Source organism: Theobroma cacao, chromosome 6, assembly GCF_000208745.1.
Source record: "Theobroma cacao cultivar B97-61/B2 chromosome 6, Criollo_cocoa_genome_V2, whole genome shotgun sequence".
NCBI classification, from domain to species: domain Eukaryota; kingdom Viridiplantae; phylum Streptophyta; class Magnoliopsida; order Malvales; family Malvaceae; genus Theobroma; species Theobroma cacao.
In genome coordinates, this window is record NC_030855.1 from 12218773 (window position 1) to 12239521 (window position 20749).

At 34.8% G+C, this 20749-nt stretch overlaps 1 long non-coding RNA gene across 1 annotated transcript; it reads left to right on the plus strand.

Moving 5' to 3' along the window:
- On the plus strand, nucleotides 18918-20508 carry LOC108662570. The gene is made up of 3 exons (XR_001928455.1): nucleotides 18918-18948; nucleotides 19593-19677; nucleotides 20476-20508. It is a non-coding gene; the product is annotated as an uncharacterized LOC108662570 (long non-coding RNA).

Below are 20749 nucleotides of genomic sequence, written 5' to 3' on the forward strand. Positions count from 1 at the left end.
ACCTTGACCTTTATAGACTCATAGATAGAAGTACAAGCGATATCCCTGATCAGGGGTAATTTCGTTATTTTCTTAGTAAGTCCATAAAAGTAAGTTTTAAACAATATTATGGCCTAAGTAGGCCTAAGGCATAAATGAATGATGAAAATATGGGTAAAATGACAAGGAAACGAAAATTTTGATGATTTTCACGATAGGGGCAAAATAGTCATTTTTCACCTTGGGTTAGAATTTTTAAGTTTTTATGTACCCGAACATTTCTAGACCATTATGGACCTTGTCCCAGTGTCAAAGGAGTAAAAATATTGTATAAAAGATTGAAGGAGAATAAGTTAATTTGTGGAGGGGCATTTTGGTAATTTTAATGGAGTGGATAAGCATGGGCTATAAATATCTTATTCTTCCAACAACTTCTACATTCTCCAGCAGCTTTTCTTCTTCTTCTTCTTCTTCTCTTTCACGTTGCTTCCCAACCTCCATGGAAGCTTGATATAAAGCTCCATAACCTCTCTAAAAAAATAGCTCCACTTTTCATGCTTTTGGTGTACCCTTCCATAAACCCTTGTGCTCTTCCATCCTCTCACTTTAAAACCCTTGAAAAAATCTTATTTTCATACTTTCTCTCACTAGCTAGGTGTTTAGAGAGAGAAAGAGGAAGAAAGCCCCTATAATAGCTTGGAAATTATTGGAAAGAATTTCAAACTTTCAAAGCTACTAAGGTGAGTGGACTTGCATTTCAAACTTGGTTTGGGAATAAGAATGATTTTATCCAACTTGTCTTTGAAAATGTGTGCTAGGGAACAAGCCTTGATTAAATGTTTTTGATAGTGTGAAATTGAAAACGTGTATAAAGATGAATCCATGTGTTGATTATTGTGTTGGTATGTATGTATATATTTTATAAATATGTGTTGTGTTTTGATGAATGAGGTTGGGTGATGATATTGAGGTGTGCGAGTAGGGAGTGCACACATGACGATGATGGAGTGTGCGAGTAGGGAGTGCACACATGATGATGATGATGTATGCATATGTAAATGTGTGAGTTATAGAAAGTTCATATTATGGTATATGGTTGAATTGCATGTGGAATTTGACATGTTAAACTTTAAGAAAATTATATGAGTTTCATGTTGTGTTGGTCATGTGAACAGGGTGGTTTTTGTTTATGGGAAAGAGGGATTTTTGCTAGTGCCCTGTTTCTCGCTGCAGCGAGATTGAATTTCGCTACAATGAGAAACTCTCGGGTTTGGAGGGGTGGTGTGGGTCGGAATCTCACTGCAACGAGAATGTTACTATAGCTTCTTGCTGCAATGAGAAACTTTTTGTTTAGTGACCAAAAATTTCGCTGCAGCGAGATTAAATGTTGCTGCAGCGAAAAACTCTATGTTTTGTGACTAATTTGGTTCGATTGCTACCCTATTTTCCATTTCTTTGGTACCATAGTTGAGCATGGACTTCCAACATTAAGGAGTCAATGAATTAAGTTTAAAATAAGGAGGTTTGGTGAGAAACCCTCAGCCATTTGCGAAACCCTCATTCAGCTTATAACTTGAGCACAATGTCGTTGTAGCGAGAATGCCTTTCCATTGCAGCGAGGACCCATCGTTTATTTGACTTGACTCTCATGAATATTATTAAAGTTTTCACTCTCCAAATCCTTTGTTGAGCATGGACTCTTTTCAATAAGTGATTTTTCTCATGTGGGGCTTACATGAGGGGTTTAATAAGAACTCAAATAAATTGCATTGTTTTGTAAAATGAATGCATCATGATTTTGTTAAACATTCCTTATGGTATGCTTGTTCCCTATCTTGTTCACTCACTGGGTTTATACTCACCGTTTTCAACTTCATGTTTTCAGATCAAAAGGCAGCCGGTAACTAAGACAAGGTGTCTTTGTAGACTTGTATCCATCTTTTGGTAGGTGTCTCAGCATTCAGTAGCTATACATTCGTCTGAGTCTCTCCACTGAAGTCGAGTATTCTTTTGTTGTGTATAGACAAACCTAATGTAAATTATTAAGATACATGTTGTAGACAATGTATATACACTTGTTTTGTATGCCAGTATGAGATGGCAAATGTTTAATACTATTCTAATTCTAAGTTATGAAATGTGACTTAGCAGCTTATGATGGAATAATGAACATGTCAGACTAATAGGCTTGCTTGGGCTTAGTGGACTACGTCCATTGAGCCCATGCACTGGTCATGGCCCGAAATTTGGGTCGTGACAATATCCATTATCATCTTTGAATCAAAACATAGTACCCTTCACAATTGTCCTCTCATATTTCTTGCTCCTCTTGTATTTATGCAATTTACATTATATGGTAAGGCAACTCACTTGTCGTTCATTAGCTTTAATTGTAAGCCTTTTTTGTTTACTATCAAATTCTTTTCATTAGTTCTAATTCTTCAGGTATCCTATTGCTCACTTGTAATACTATCACCATTATTCTCCATCCATTGCACTATTCCTTTATGGAGAGTTTAACATAACTATGATATAGCACTTCATTAGTTCTTACATCCCAATCATATTAGTCTATCTCGTATGGCTTAGCCACAATATAGATTCCAATTCCATTATATTCTTTCTTTATCTATTGCTCTAAAATTTCCTCCATATCATCATAGCTCAATTTCTGAGGGGATCTCTTATCATTGTGTAATCTATACAACTTCGTCACACATACTGTGTTTAAGTCTCAAATCACTGAGAATAATTCTTCACTTTAGTTGGTCACATAATTGACTCGACATATATGTATGTACTCACACATTTAAATGTTAACATTCATCATCGTGTATAGCTATCCTTGTCAAATGCGTTCGGACCAAATTTCCCTTTTATTCATTCCCATCCGTAACCAAGATTTCATATCATATCCTGATAGTTCATGTTTCCCTTTTTGCTTTTCTTAATTTTGACATTTCTAATTTACCTTTCCATTTCATCTCTATAAATTAAGTTTCCTCCACAACATCAGGGCATAATCAATTCCAAATTACCCTTCGGATGTTTAAGTTACCATTCAACTTTCATCCTACCATAAGTTATCTCTTATGTAATCCATATGGATTCTCATTATGCCTATGCATAACTCCACATAATTTGCATGCTTATACTCTTTTCTTATCATATCCATTCGTATACATAAGTTTCATTATACCATGTACCCTTGCATCACAATGTCATTAATCACATCTCAATTGCCAATTACCATTTCCATCAAATTACAATCCGGTATCCGTATATGCTTTACCATCTTATTGATCCTTCAAAATTCATCTTTACCTAATCATTGCATCTTACGCAATACCACAATTTCTAAAAGTCATCTTTATTTCTCAATTATCTTTCATACCTCTCAACATATACATTATATCTTTATTGCATCTCAATATTATTAGTCACTGAAGACTTAGGTTCATTTGAACCATCCATGCCTCATGCATTTCCGAATTCCAATTTCCATAATACATTTGGAAGTTTTCATTAACCGACTTCATTATCATAGTTACCTTCAATCATCTTTTGTATTGTTCCTTATAGCAATATAACATCATTTCTCTTTAACCATCATACGATTAGTACTCGTAATTGCAAAACTTGAAATAAGATTCTACTAAATACTTCTCAATGTCATCGCAAGTATCTACTTTCATCTTACAATTTCCTTTTTGTAGTTACACAATTTATTGCTTGTTTTCACAAAATTCATAATAGGATTCCTCTTGAGTATTTCCTTGTGAATACCCATCTTAAGCTTATGTCTCCCAACATATGACCACATAACCCATGGTTTAGCCATTAAGCTCTTTAGCAAGTTTTAACTACCACATTACATCAGTGTGCACATAAAATATTCCAAAGTAATATTAACTATCATTCTTGCCATATAGAGTTTGGTACATCCTTGTCAGAACTTTGATGCATATCTGAAACATTTAATTACTTATTTGTTCATTAACCTTTCAAGCACATTCATTCCAAAAAGAGTGCAGTTATTCTCCAAGATATTTGAATGCATACTCATCTATTCATACCTCTATTTATGTTCATAGGGTTCTGTTATGCCACATAATTGGCCATATGTTGTTACTAATCCTTTTCTTTCAACTATGTCAAGATAAAATTTGTAAATCCACATAGCAATCTTTTAGTTATATTAGCTCATTTGCTATGCCAACCTTGCAATCCTTCATTCACAGTTTCTTCACTTGGTTTTGGCATTACTTTATCAATGTCTCATACTCTCATCTAAATTTCCACTTACTCTTGCCTTAGCCTTTGACAAGGCTTTATCTCTTATCTCCTTTATTTCTTAGGATTTAACTTTAGTCAACATAGTGTTCATCTTAATACTTCACATTGTAGCTTATCTCAATGTAGCCATCTCAAGAACTTTCCAACTTCTCTTTCAATTACATGCTAATCTAGAAGGCAATAAAGAACCTTTTCTATTTATTCATATAAACATTCCCCAAAACACTTAAAATCCTAAATGACAAAGCTCAATATCAAGACCAATGACCATAATTCAGCTTGTACGTTCATCTTTATGCCACTCACATCTTGCTCATGCATCTTAGACATGAGGTGTTCTTATCGTTGGGCGTTGGGCAATCAACACTGCAACGTTGTAGCTACTGGAAATTGGGTAGTTTCAATGCTACAGTGCTTAAGGGTCAGTGCTGTGATGCTGTGGCTACTGGAATTTACTTATTAAAGCAATTCTTCTACCCTTAAGGCTACTACATTAATCATTCTCAACCATATGGCTTTCCTCTAAGCCTATACCACAATTTCCATAAGCATGTGTATCTTTTCCTTTGCTTATCATATGCACTAGGCCAAGTCAATACCTTTAAACTCATGTTATCCCTTAATACTTTGTCATCAATCAAATAAGTCCCACCTTATTACAATTTTTTCCATATTTTGTAATGAATTCACAATATATATAACACCACACACACAATTATTCACCATTTATAACATTCCACAATTCCTTAACATTCACAACTAATTGTCTTTCTTGTCTTGCAACTCAGACAGTGGATTGACCTTTAACTTAAAATTGCCATGATATTAGTTCATCTCGGTCAACACTTTATGCTCACATTATTATTAGTTCAAGAATTCATCTTTTCCTATTTCCATCATTTACCTCCAATGATCTATACTTGTGTCAATTTTCATCTTATAATATCATGGCACTATGAGCCTCTATTCTTACCATCAATCGTACTCTAGAAGAATCAATTAGAACCATTTACATATTTTTACCAATGCTAATCCTCATCAGCAATGCATGAATATTCCAAACACTCAACAATTCATTATATTAACGACTACTTAACTTGTTCAAACCACATGAAAATCAACCATGTCTCAAATTCTCCAAACACATAAATTACAACCATAATTTAGTTCAACTGCATCAACATAGTCTCATAATCATACTAATTCCAAATACCTGCATCAACATCTCCAAACTTGAATTAGAAACTAGCTTTTGGAGTGATATTAATGTAAATTGCATTAGTTGTGATGTTTTTGAGTGTGATAGGTTCCAACAAGGCCCCACAGCTCCATTTAAACCATTAGTGGAGGTTAGAGTCAATTAGAGGTTCAACAATACCCGTCACGACCCAAATTTCGGGTCATGACCGGTGCATAGGTCCAATGGACGTAATCCACTAAACCCAAGCAAGCCTATTATTTATCTTACTTATGATTCTATCTATTATCACTAAGTCCTATTTCATGACTTTGAATCTAAATAATGATATACATTGCCAACTCGTACTGGCATTACTCCTTTAAAATTTACATTAAGTTCATCTATACATAACAAAATAATACTCGACTTCCAGTGGAGGGACTCGGATGAATATACAGCTACTGAATGCCGAGACACCTACCAAAAGATGGACACAAGTCTACAAGGACACCTCGTCCTAATTATCGGCTGCCTTGTGATCTGAAAACATGAATTTGAAAATGGTGAGTATAAACCCAATGAGTGAACAAGGAAGGGAACAAGCAACAATTAGGGAAAATTTAAAATCATGATGCACTTGTTTCAAAATAATGCAATTTAGTTCATTCCTATTTAAAACCACTCCAAACCCCAGAGTTTTTCACTACAGCGAGCATGAATTTTGTTGCAGTGAAAACAGAGCAACAAGAGAAACATTTTTCCTCACTCAACAAAAAGCCATCCTGCTAAACTAATAAAATCAACCTAAAATTCATGAAAATTCTCAAAGTACAATGTGTCAACTTTCATGTACATTACAACCGTAAATCATTGTCTATCAATTTGCTATATCACACATATTTACATATGTGTGTGTATATATATATATACGTATATACCCATAATCATCATCTCACCAACCATTATCATCATCACCAGCTCATCATCATCATCACCAGCTCATGCGCACTCCCTACTTGCACATGGCTAGGTCATCACCGGGTTATGCGCACTCCCTACTCGCACATAACCGGGTCATCCTCGGCTTATGCGCACTCCCTACTCGCACATAGTCGAGTCAACATAATTACACAACATTATATTCAAGCATATATGTATATCAACATAATGCAGCCACATAGAAATCCACAATAACCACATTTCATAACATAAATTTTTTTCTCAAAAGCTTGTTCCTAAGGCATTCATTTTCATGAAAAAAATTTCATAAAATCATTCAAACACTTTGTTCAAAATAGTCATATTCCCAAAACAATTTTGATAGGCAGTCCACTCACAAGTGTCGAAAATTTGGATTCCGGGTGACCTCGGACTAATAGTCCTCAAGCACAATTCCTTTGCCTTTTCCGGACGTCTCACCACCTTGACAAATAACAAAGTCGAGGAATTTACTATATTGTCCCTAAATTGATATAAATTAATTTAAATTACTAATGCTTGATATGTAAATGCAAAAATACATCCGATTACAGCTTAATCACGGTATCGATTAAATTCGACTAATGACCCGATTATTCGGCGATTGTGTCCAAATCACCTCCAAATTAATTCATTTCTCCTCTAATATCTCAATTTACCACATACATTTAAATAAAGCCAAATTCAGCATTAGAACCCTCACAGTTCCTTATAGAAAAATTTGGTCATTTGGTGCACTAGCATCGAATTTTTTTCTACATAACCGTTTCACCTTAATTCATCATTTTCCAAGCCATTTTCCTTGAAATAAAAACAATCCCCCATTGATATTCAGCCCTCATGGTTCGACCAACAAGGAACCCTAGAGAAATTGAATATTTCTTTTGTGTTTTTGTTCATAACCATGCTTAACTATCCCTAAACACTAACATAGTCTAAAATCAAATTATTCCAACAACAATTCCTCTTCCATACCCATTTTTCAGAATTGAATTCATCATGATAACTCAATATTCAACCATGGAAATCAAGAACAAAAGCATGGGTAAGCTAGGTATCAAGGAGAATTAAAGAAATTTTAACTTACCTAGCTTGTTTCCTTGATTTTTCACTTTTTCTTTGAATTTCCACCTAGGTTTTCATGTTTTTCCTTTTGTTCTTCCTTTTTTTTCTTGTTGCTGGTTGCCTAGGCCGAATATGGTGAGAGAATTGGGGATTTAATGGGCTGATTTCTATAGAAAAGAATAAAATAATCAAGCATGCCATGAGTCACATGCTTATTGGCCCAATTTTTAACTTTTTGACTTTTTCTTCTAAATTTTCCACCACAAATATTCTGGTTTTTATCCAATCCTACCACATTTAAAATCCCTTGGTCTTGACAAGTGCTGGGACGAAAAATTTATCGATTTACCCTCGAGACAGAAAAATTACGATTTTACCCCCATACTTCGAAATGTACCGGAATCACATTATTTATACTTTTCAACCTCAAATGACACTAATATTGATCATTATTAACCAAATGCGGCAAAAAACTTATTTTATAAAAATTCCCGTTTAGTCCTCTAGTGGCAAAATTACCATTTTACCCTTGTGCTCCAAAAATACCAAGAATCAAAATTTTTCACTACTAAACATCATTTATACTCCAATAATCATAATTATATTTCATATAATTATGATTGGTCAAATGTGATCAAAGCTTGGCTAGAAATCTCCATTAAATCATCAAATGGTAAAATAACCGTTTTATCCCTAATCGGTCAATTTTTCTGATGGACTCCAAACTGGACCTTGAACTCCGAATCACTATTTTAAGTCATTCTGTGGGTTTCAAAATTTTCAATCTCCTCTTAAAATTTCTATTTGAACTAGTTCAAGGCTCGATTTAACTTAGTTATACCACTCGGTACAATACCGTCATTTAACCGAGCTTGACAGGGTCTCACAATACCGGTGAGTTAACTTGCATTTCAAAATTGTTTTGGAAAATAGAATTGTGTTGAGATGAATTATTTGCATGATTTTATCCAACTTTTCATTAAAAATGGGTGTTTGGGAACAAGCCTTTGATAAATGCTTTGATGTTGTAAAAGGTGTGAAATGTGTAAAAAGAATGAATTCATGTGCTCCTATATTGTGTTGGTATACATATTTGAATGTATATTGTGCAATGATAAATAATGTTGTATGATGATAATGAGGTGTGCGAGTAGGGAGTGCACACATGATGACATTGAAATGTGCGAGTAGGGAGTGCACATATGGTGGAATTGCCTTGTGCGTGTAGGGAGTGCACAAGAGCTGAGGAAGACGGGGTGGTGTAGGTGTTATATATGATTATATCTATAGATATGTGATAAAATGTGTGTGATTGTAAAATATGATTGTTTGGCATGTTGAAATTGGCATGATGAACCTTGAGAATTTCTCATTTTCTTGCAAATTGATTTTATTGCAGCACCAAATGGATTTTTAGTGCAAAAGAGGTCTTTTTTATATTTAGGTGCCCTACTTCTCGCTGCAGCGAGAAAGCATTCTTGCTGCAGCAATAAACATTTTGTTTTGGCCGCCAGCAACTCGCTGCAGCGAGAAACTCTCGGCTTCTAGTGTAGTGCTTTCAATTTGATGAAGATTTTGACCACCTTCCCATCCGAACTGGGAAAAGTGGTAAACATAAAAGTTATAGCCCTGTCTCTTATATTTCTAATGGTCAAAAAATTAGGTATATTGGATTTCTGTAGTGGGATATATGCTAGAAAAACTAAAATATATACAAACTGACACTATTTCTCGCTGCAGCGAGAAACTTGCTGCCATGCTTGCTACCTTGCTTGATTTTCACATATTTTTCACCCATTTAACTTCATGGATTGATTATGGGTTTTTGTAACACTATGAGGTTATTAATCAAAGTTTGAAATGAGGGGATTTCAGTAAGAAATTAAATCAATTGCATTGTTTTCGAAACAAGTGCATCATGATTTCCAAATTCTTCCTATCGATTGCTTGTTCCCTTCTTATGTTCACTCACTGAGTTTGCACTCACTATTTTCAATTTCATGTTTTCAGATCAAGAGGCAGTTGGAACCTAGGTTGAGGTGTCCACATAGTTTCATCTCCGTTGTAGGTATTTTGGTATTCAGTAGCCGCACCTTCACTGTGGTCACTCCACTGGAGGTCAAGAGTCATTTTGGTTTATGAATACGTTCATGTGATGTAAAGTACTAAGATACTTGTCTTAGACAAAATATGTATATTTTAACTGTTAATGCCACTATGAGTTGAAATGTTAAAATCATTTTGGATTTATATTAATGAAATTCTTGATTGCTATAGCCCATTATTAAAGTGATTATAAGTTAGACTTATGAAAGGTGACTTAAGAATAGTTGATGGAATGTTGAGCAAGATTATATAATAGGCTTGCTTGGGCTTGGTGGGCTATGCCCATTGGGCCCATGAGCAGGTCATGGCCCGAAATTGGGTCGTGACACAAATGATAAGGAAAATTTTAGAAACAATAATGCACTTATAGTAAAAACAATGCAATTTAGTTTAAATTCTTGTTAAAACCCTTCATTTCAAACTTTGAGCATTTAATCCTTTAGTGTTGAAGGATCGATGATCAACCAGGGAGTTGGAAAGGGTGAGAACTATAGCAGAATCCAAGCAAGATGAGCATAACAGCATAATAGAGGGTTTTTCACCGTAGTGCAAAGGCATTTGCTACAGCGAGAATGAATTTTTGCTACACTGAAATTCGAACAAGGAAAATTTTTGAACCTCCCGAGAGTTTCTCACTGCAACAAAATTCATAGCACAGATTAAGTGAACTACTTGAGAGTTTCTCGCTGTAGCAAAACTAAATTTCACTGTAGCGAGAAACAGGGCAATTAAGTTAAAAGAATTTTTATCACAATAAAAATCCAGTTTTGCTAGAATGTAATTTAATTTGGAAGCATTTAACAATTTCAACATTCAATATTCAAAGCAAATACATATTAATTACAAACCTATAGATATGTGATAGAATGTGTGTGATTGTAAAATGTGATTCTATGGCATGTTGAAATTGGCATGATGAACCTTGAGAATTTCTCATTTTCTTGCAAATTTATTTTATTGCAGCACCAAATAGATTTTTAGTGCAAAAGAGGTCCTTTTTATATTTAGGTACCCTACTTCTCGCTGCAGCGAGAAAGCATTATTGCTGCAGCAAGAAACATTCTATTTTGGTCGCCAGCAACTCATTGCAGCGAGATTTATTCTCGCTGCAGCGAGAAACTCTCAGCTTCTAGTGCAGTGCTTTCACTTTGATGAAGCTTTTGACCACCTTCCCGTCCGAACTGGGAAAAATGGTAAACAAAAAAGTTGTAGCCTTGCCTTTTATATTTCTAATGGTCAAAAAATTAGGTCAATTGGATTTCTGTAGTGGGATATATGCTAGGAAAACTAAAATATATACAAACTGACACTATTTCTCGTTGCAGCGAGAAACTTGCTGCCATGCTTGCTACCTTGCTTGATTTTCACATATTTTTCACCCATTAAACTTCATGGATTGATCATGGGTTTTTGCAACACTATGAGGTTATTAATCAAAGTTTGAAATGAGGGGATTTTAGTAAGAAATTAAATCAACTGCATTGTTTTCAAAACAAGTGCATCATGATTTCCAAATTCTTCCTATCGATTGCTTGTTCCCTTCTTATGTTCACTCACTGAGTTTGTACTCACTATTTTCAATTTCATGTTTTCAGATCAAGAGGTAGTTGGAACCTAGGTTCAGGTGTCCACGTAGTTTCGTCTCCTTTGTAGGTATTTTTGTATTCAGTAACCGTACCTTCACTGTGGTCACTTCACTGGAGGTCAAAAGTCATTTTGTTTTATGAATACGTTCATGTGATGTAAAGTACTAAGATACTTGTCTTAGACAAAATATGTATATTTTAACTGTTAATGCCACCATGAGTTGAAATGTTAACATCATTTTGGGTTTATATTAATGAAATTCTTGATTGTTATAGCCCATTATTAAAGTGATTATAAGTTAGACTTATGAAAGGTGACTTGAGAATAGTTAATGGAATGCTGAGCAAGATTATATAATAGGCTTGCTTGGGCTTGGTGGGCTATGCCTATTGGGCCCATGAGCCAGTCATGGCCTGAAAATTGGGTCGTGACATAAAGGATAAGGAAAATTTTAGAAAACATAATGCCCTTATAGTAAAAACAATGCAATTTAGTTTAAATTCTTGTTAAAACCCTTCATTTCAAACTTTGAGCATTTAATCCTTTAGTGTTGAAGGATCGATGATCAACCAAGGAGTTGGAAAGGGTGAGAACTATAGCAGAATCCAAGCAAGATGAGCATAAGAGCATAACAGAGGGTTTCTCACTGCACTGGAAAGGCATTCGCTACAGCGAAATTCGAACAAGGAAAATTTTTGAACCTCCCGAGAGTTTCTCGCTACAACGAAATTCAGAGCACAGATTAAGTGAACCACTTGAGAGTTTCTCGCTGTAGCGAGATCCATTTTCGCTGCAGTAAAAACCCTAGCCATGAAATTCCCCAGCACCTGAGAGTTTCTCGCTATAGCGAGAATGAATTTCACTGTAGCGAGAAACAGGGTAATTAAGTTAAAAGAATTTTTATCACAATAAAAATCTAGTTTTGCTACAATGTAATTTAATTTGGAAGCATTTAACAATTTCAACATTCAATATTCAATGCAAATACATATTAATTACGAACCTCCCTATATAGCAAATATATATACATATATAAACACATATACCACCACTGCCTCACCCAGCTCATATGCACTCCCACACTGCACATAGCCGAAGTCATCATGTGCATCCCCCACATCGCGCACAACTAATGTCATCGTGTGCTCCCCCACATCGCGCACAGCTAATGCCATTGTGTGCTCCCCCACATCATGCACAGGCAATATCATCATTCACACTCCCACACTCCATCATCACCTGCATGTGCACTCCCACACCACACATGCACGGTTATAATTATCACACAATATTAACTATCCATACACAACATATATATATCCACATAATATAAGAGCACAAGGATTCATCATATTACACATTCACAATATACAACGTTTCATCAAAGGCTTGTTCCCATGCAATTTTAAAGAAAAACCAATAACATATTTCAAATGGTTCAATCAAGCGCATAATCATTTATTCCAAAATATTTTTAATGCAAGTTCACTCGCATGTCTTTGTTAATGCTTGTGGATGGACTCCAACTTCGACTAATGCTCCGTGTGGAGGTGTGAGGCCTCATTGGAACCTATCACACACAATAGCATCACAATCAACTCAATTCACATAACTATAAATTCTGAAGGCTATCTCCTAAATCATGTTCTACTAGTTATTCCTAACTAGCTTCCAAGTACCATTAAGTGGCTATTTATTTTCACTATTCTAGTCACATTAAAGATGAATAAACAACCTCAACTACGAAACACTCACAAATCTAGCCACTAGCCATTCTCAACAACTCAAAAATGAACTCAATTTCATTACTCACCTTGGTAGATTTGTAATTGAAATCTTTCTCAAAATTTCTCAAGCTATTATAAAAAGTCTCTCATTCTCTCTCTAAAACACCTAGCTAGTGAGAGAAGGTATTGAGGTAAGACTTTTGAGGGTTTTAAGGTGAAAGAGTAAAAGAGCACGAAGGACTTTGTGAAAAGGTGCACAAAAGCATGAAAATTTGGTTTTAACTTGAGAAAGTCATGGAGGTTTTTAAGGAGGCTTCCATGGAAGATAAAGAACGTGAGATGGAAAGAAGAGATGGGAAGAAGAAAAAGAAGAAGTTGTTGGAAGTTTGAAGAAGCTGCTAGAAATTTTTTGATATTTATCCTATAGTTGAATAAAGTTCCTTTTATTTACAAAAATGCCATTCAATGGTTGACTTTGCCTTCTTCTTCGACTTGGTTCAAACTTTTTGCTCTTTTGACACTAAGAAAAGGTCCATAATAGATTAGAGGTACTCGGGTTCATGAAAACTTAAAACTTTAGACTCGAAACCTAAAATGACCATTTTGCCCCTACCATGGAAATCATCATTATTTCAAATTTCTTTGTTTATTTCATTATTATATACATCATTCATTTATTCCTTAGGCCTACTTAGGCCTTAATAATATTAGAAAACCCACTTCTAGGAGCTCACTAAGGGAAATGATGAAATTACCCCTAGTCTGTGTTATCGTGTCTACTTCTAGTTACGTGTCTATGGAGGTCAAGGTTTCACAATCACTTTCCATCAAAAATACAAATATCCATATAAAAGTACGCACTCTCCCAAAATGTGTGGCCTGTAAAAATCAACGTAGATGCGCACATAACTTAACTCATGATCATCAAATAAGCACTGAAAGCTTTCGATTAAATAGGGAAGCTGCGAGAAAACATTAACTCTCCACCATTCAAAAGAGTATGAGTCTAAAACTCTCAAGGCTCTCGAGTAGGTAATCGTAAACAATCAATCTATGGACCCTTTTCCACATAATAACAATCTGAGAGCACCGCTCCACCAAATTGCCATAGCCATGGCAGTCTTGATAATGTTGGTCGACATCAGAGAAATCAGGTGGTGGCAACCATGTATATCAACATGTGGCCTAGCCACATATATCAAGCCATGGCCTTGCCATGTATATATCATAGACCATGGCCCCAACCACATCTAACAGCCAGTTGGTGACCCCAAGGTTCTCTAGTTAGAGCTCACTTGTGCACAAGTGTCACATTATCCCAATGTGACATTTGGCCTATTCTCGATGCTCTCAGTTTGTCAAAACCGTTTTCAAAACCAAATAAAGGTTTCCAAGTTTTTTTCTTGAAATCATTTGAAACAAGGTTCGATAACCTTTCAAATTGCTTTTCACATAAAAAGGCATGGTGTAAACACTTGTATAAAGACCAGACTAAAATCGGCTCTCAAAAATTTTGTATTTAAACCATTTAATAAATTCATTTAACTATGCATGTCACACGAAAATGCAAGGCACAAATTTGATGCTAACATTTCAAAAAGGCTTGTTTCCCTATTTCTAAAGCACTTTACATATATAGCTTATTTATATATATGTCCAAAACAATTTCAAAAGTCACATCATCCACAATCCGCCTAACATTTCTACTAGCTCATGGTTTTCCATAACAACAATTTATAATTGATTACAACTCCATTTAAAAATTGCTTGCCGAGGCTAACAACTCATGCTATCCACAATTGCGTTTAAAGGAAACCAACAACGTTTAATAAATGTATAACAATATACAATGTATAGATCTTTTGAAATAGACACCCCCTACTCACCTCACAATGGCGGGATATCACTTCACCACTTATCCAGTTATGTTTCCTCCTTTAGTTAATCACCATGGTATTCCTTTTCCACTTGCACACTTCCTAGAAATAAACCAAGCTTAATATACTTAGTGTTTATCATTCTCATTTTTCTTTCTCATTCAAACATCAATCATCATTTGAATAACTTACATCAGACTAAAATCACCATTCTTTCTCACTTAACCTTCGCATATTCACATACATCTTGACATATTTTTACCAAAGAAATTCATATCTTTTACTTGCGTAATTCTTTATCTTATATGTAATGGAAAATTATTTATAACATTAAGTGCCCATTTCAACCTTTCAAGCAACTTTCATCCAAATCCATCTTATATTTTTATTCTATAACCACATATATGGCAACAACAATCATTTCCAAGCTCACTCAATTATTTTCAAGTTTACATGCATAGTTGTCTATCTAGCTTTCAATGTTTTATTTCTCAATCCTCCATCCAAATTATTCCCTTTTTATTTCTTTCACATGACATACCAAGCAACTTAACATTTACACTAGCTCATGCATTTTAGATTCTTTCAACAACCATTATTTTTCACATTATGCCTTTCAAGACTCCAATCAACACAACAAAAGGCATTTCTCAAGATTTCTCAACTATACTTAAAGTATTATTTATTTTTACCTTAAAGGTTGCTTGATCCGCACATGCACTCCAATGTTCCTCCAAAACTTTAATCATCAAGCTGCCAACATGATTCATAATTCATGTCTTCAAAAATTTACCAACCGTAGGCCTTAAAACATAGTATTATGCTTACCATTTCTCTTTGACCTTGAACCCAACATGCATCCACAGTTTAGATGGCTTGCATGTCACTAAATCTTCTTCAATCAAGCCAAATATTTGCTACCACAAAACATTCCTTATAGTCACTAACTCATTTTCAAAGATTATTCAAGCTAAAATCACAAACCTCACCTTATTTCTCTTGTATCTTGAAATCGACCTTTACACCTCCATCAACACTCCACGGCTTCTCTCTTGAGTATTGAAGACTCCTTGGGTGATAGAATAACACAAATTTACAAGATAGAGGGAGGAAACCTCACTGTTTTTCTTGATCTTGTCCAAAACCAAGCCTTTCCCACTTTTCTCGCCTTTTTCTTTCTCTTTTTCTTCCTCTCAGGTAGAACTTCTCAAGCTTGCTCTTCTTCCCTTTCTTCTCTAAATGGCCAGCCCTTAAGTCTCACCAAAGCCTATTTCACATTTCTCTTTTACTCTTGCAACTTAGTATTTATATGGCCGCCTAGTGGAACCAATCACAACACATGCACAATTTTCCTTAGTTTTCATTTAGCCACCCTTTGGAACCAATCACAACACATGAACAAATTTTCCTTTGTTTTCATTTGGCCATTTTGCCAACCAATGGTTCTTCATGCACTAATTTCCTCCCTTGTTCATTGGCCCATTATCTATCCTTATTTACTTCTCCATCCGCCACCTTCACTCTCTCATTCTTTCTTTCTTCATTCTTTATTCCATGCACCACCTTATTACTCCAATCACATTTCATGCACAAGCTTCACTTTATATTTCATTTGGTCATTTATTAAACCATTCAAGTCTCATGGATCCACATTTTCCTTTCCTCATTTGGCCACCTAATGCACCAATCTCTTTACATGCAAATAGATTTAGGCTTATCCTTCCTTTTGCTTCACATGGTGGGGGTCCCACATGTTCCCCACTAACTTTCATCATTTTACATGGTATTATTTGCATGTAATAGTGAATTTACATGCACACCTCATTATCTCACATAATCTAACTTCCCTTAGTTAGTTAATGTCAATTTAGCTTCAAATATTATAATTGCACATAAGTCCTCAACTTTTCCTTATTTGCCATTCGACCCTCCATACTTTTCATCCTTTACAATTTGGTCCTCAGTCCTTTCTTTTAATTCCAATTTCCTCCTATCTTTTTTCCTTTACACTTGGGCGAATAAATATAAAATTTGCACTTCACCAAAGTGTTACCATAATATTTAAATATATATTTATCCTCTCTTACTTTATTAAATAAAGGCATACGGGCCCCACTTACGTCATTTTTCTTCTAAATTCTTTCTTCTCCCACTTAGATTAGCCATATAGTCCTCCTTCATGACTACTTTCAATAATTAATAAAATATTAATATTTTAATATTATTTTATTTCAAAATCTTTCATTTGTCTCCTTGGGACCCAAAATATCTCACTTTGTCCTGGTTCACTTCCAAATCGCCTTTTAACTCATTAACTCATTTTTTATAAAAATATTATTATTTAATTATTATTTAATTATTATTCCTTCACATGCAAAATATTTTATTTCAAAATATTCCTTTCACCCGTCATCGCTCTTTGACACTTAGAGTTACATCAATTGACCCTTCGTCTTGTCGATAAGGTTGTATTGGCTTCTATACGAGGGTACGGGCTGTTACACTTCAAAACTCTTTGGGGATTTTCTTCACCTTTGAAAACTCTCCTTAGCTCTTTCAAGTAAATCAACTTTGTCATTTCAAAACCAGAATAAAGATAACAAAATCTACTAATACATTCTTCAGAAGTATCGATAGATTTGACACAAAATCTAATTTTTCAGCCTTGAATTGGCTACTAGGACCTCAAACAGTACTAACAAACATCCATAAACAAATAATCAATCTCAATCATCAATATCAAGCAAATAACCAATCCAACAAGGCAAACTTCACAATCTAACAGAAGAAATACCAATTCAAAACATAACAAACATTAATCTAAACTTATCAATCATCAATTTAGATAAATAGTGAAGCACTAACCAAAAGGATAACCAAATCAAAAAGTGTCATCATACTTATGAATAGTCTGTTACTCTTTGGCTGACAACCATTCATTTCAAAAAAGGTAGAACTCCATTAACTACCACTAAAACAAATCATTATACAAAATGGCTAATGTCTACTATCGCTAGCTACAACTCCTTAACACATAATTTTCCAAATATTCAAATGATCAAAGGTTCGTTTCCAAATCAAAGGGGTGATCCCATCACTAACAAATTATAAGGTTGAGACTTTACAAAATCTTCGTCAATCAACCAATTTCAAATCTCATAGGTAAGGTGACCAAATGTTATGGTCTCATCAAAACAAATGTCATTTTTCATATCACATTCAATTTCATTAATCACAAATAAATATCATATTTGCAATATCAAAAGTTTGAAATGCTTGCTCCTTATGCTTGTGAGACCCTGTCAAGCTCGATTAAAAGACGGTATTGTACCGAATGGTACAACTAAGTTAAATCGAGCCTTGAACTAGTTCAAATAAAAATTCTAAGAGGAATTTGAAAATTTTAAAACCAACAAAATGGCTTAGAATAGTGATTTGGAGTTCAAGGTCCAGTTTGGAGTCCATCAGAAAATTGATCAATTAGGGACAAAACGGTCATTTTACTATTTGATGATAAAATTGAGATTTTTAGCCAAGATTTGATCACATTTGACCAAGAATAATTATATGAAATATAATTATGATTATTGGAGTATAAAATGATGTTTAGCAGTGAAAAATTGTGATTCTCGGTATTTATGGAGCACAAGGGCAAAATGGTAATTTTGCCACTAGAGGACTAAACGAAAATTTTTTTAAACAATTTTTGCCCCATTTGGTTAATATTGATCAATATTAGTGTTATTTTAGGTTGAAAAGTAGAAATAATGAGATTCCGGTACATTTCGGAGTATAAGGGCAAAATCGTAATTTTTTTGTCTCGGGGGCAAATCGGTAAATTTTTCGGCCCAGCACTTGTCAAGACCAAGGGATTTTAATTGTGGTAGGATTGGATAAATACCAGAATATTTGTGGTGGAAAATTAAGAAGAAAAAGTCAAAAAGTTAAAAAATTGGGCCAATAAGCATGTGACACGTGGCATGCTTGATTATTTTATTATTTTCTATAGAAATCAGCCCATTAAATCCCCAATTCTCTCACCATATTCGGCCTAGGCAACCAGCAACAAGAAAAAAGGAAGAACAAAGGGAAAAACAAGAAAACCTAGGTGGAAATTCAAAGAAAAAGTGAAGAAATCAAGGAAACAAGCTAGGTAAGTTAGAATTTCTTTAATTCTCCTTGATACCTAGCTTACCCATGCTTTTGTTCTTGATTTCCATGGTTGAATATTGAGTTATCATGATGAATTCAATTCTGAAAAATGGGTATGGAAGAGGAATTGTTGTTGGAATAATTTGATTTTAGACTATGTTAGTGTTTAGGGATAGTTAAGCATGGTTATGAACAAAAACACAAAAGAAATATTCAATTTCTCTAGGGTTCCTTGTTGGCCGAACCATGAGGGCTGAATATCAATGGGGGATTGTTTTTATTTCAAGGAAAATGGCATGAAAAATGATGAAGTAAGGTGAAACGGTTATGTAGAAAAAAATTCGATGCTAGTACACCAAATGACCAAATTTTTTCTATAAGGAATTGTGAGGGTTCTAATGCTGAATTTGGCTTTATTTAAATGTATGTGGTAAATTAAGGTATTAGAGGAGAAATGAATTAATTTGGAGGTGATTTGGACACAATCGCCGATTAATCGGGTGATCGGTCGAATTTAATCGATACCGTGATTAAGCGGTAATCGGACATATTTTTGCATTTACATATCAAGCATTAGTAGTTTAAATTAATTTATATCAATTTAGGGACAATATAGTAAATTCCTCGACTTTGTTATTTGTCAAGGTGGTGAGACGTCCGGAAAAGGCAAAGGAATTACGCCTGAGGACTATTAGTCAGAGTTCACCCGGAATCCGGATTTTCGACACCTGTGAGTGGACTGCCTATCAAAATTGTTTTGGGAATATGACTGTTTTGAACAAAGTGTTTGAATGATTTTATGCAATTTTTCATGAAAATGAATGCCTTGGGAACAAGCTTTTGAGAAAAGGTTTATGTTATGAAATGTGGTTATTATGGATTTCTATGTGGCTGCATTATGTTGATATACATATATGCTTGAATATAATGTTGTGTAATTATGTTGACTCGGCTATGTGCGAGTAGGGAGTGCGCATAAGCCGAGGATGACCCGGTTATGTGCGAGTAGGGAGTGCGCATAACCCGGTGATGACCCAGCCATGTGCGAGTAGGGAGTGCGCATGAGCTGGTGATGATGATGATGAGCTGGTGATGATGATGATGGGTTGGTGAGATGATGATGATGGGTATATACGTATATATATATATATATATATACATATGTAAATATGTGTGATATAACAAATTGATGGACAATGATTTATGGTTGTAATGTACATGAAAGTTGACACATTGTACTTTGAGAATTTTCATGAATTTTAGGTTGACTTTATTAGTTTAGCGGGATGGTTTTTTGTTGAGTGAGGAAAATGTTTCTCTTGTTGCTTTGTTTTCACTATAGCGAAATTCATGCTCGCTATAGCAAAAAACTCTCGGGTTTGGAGGGGTTTTAAATAGGAATGAACTAAATTGCATTATTTTGAAACAAGTGCATCATGATTTTAAATTCTCCCTAATTGTGCTTGTTCCCTTCCTTGTTCACTCACTGAGTATTGTACTCATGTTTTATAAAAATTCATGTTTTAAGATCAGGTGACTGTTGGACCCTAGATCGAGGAGTTCCCGTAGTGCATCTCCTGGGTATGTGTCTTGCATTCGATAGTAATCCCTTTTGTTGTAAATGTCTCCGCTGGAAGTCATGGGTCCTTTGTATTATGAATACAATCTAACAATGTGAAAATGTGTATGCAATGTAAATTGCTAAATACATGACTGTATAGTGCATGTATATTATTACCGATAATGCCATTGTGTTTTGGCTATGTTCACACCCGGGAAAAAGTGTGTGTGTATGCATGATA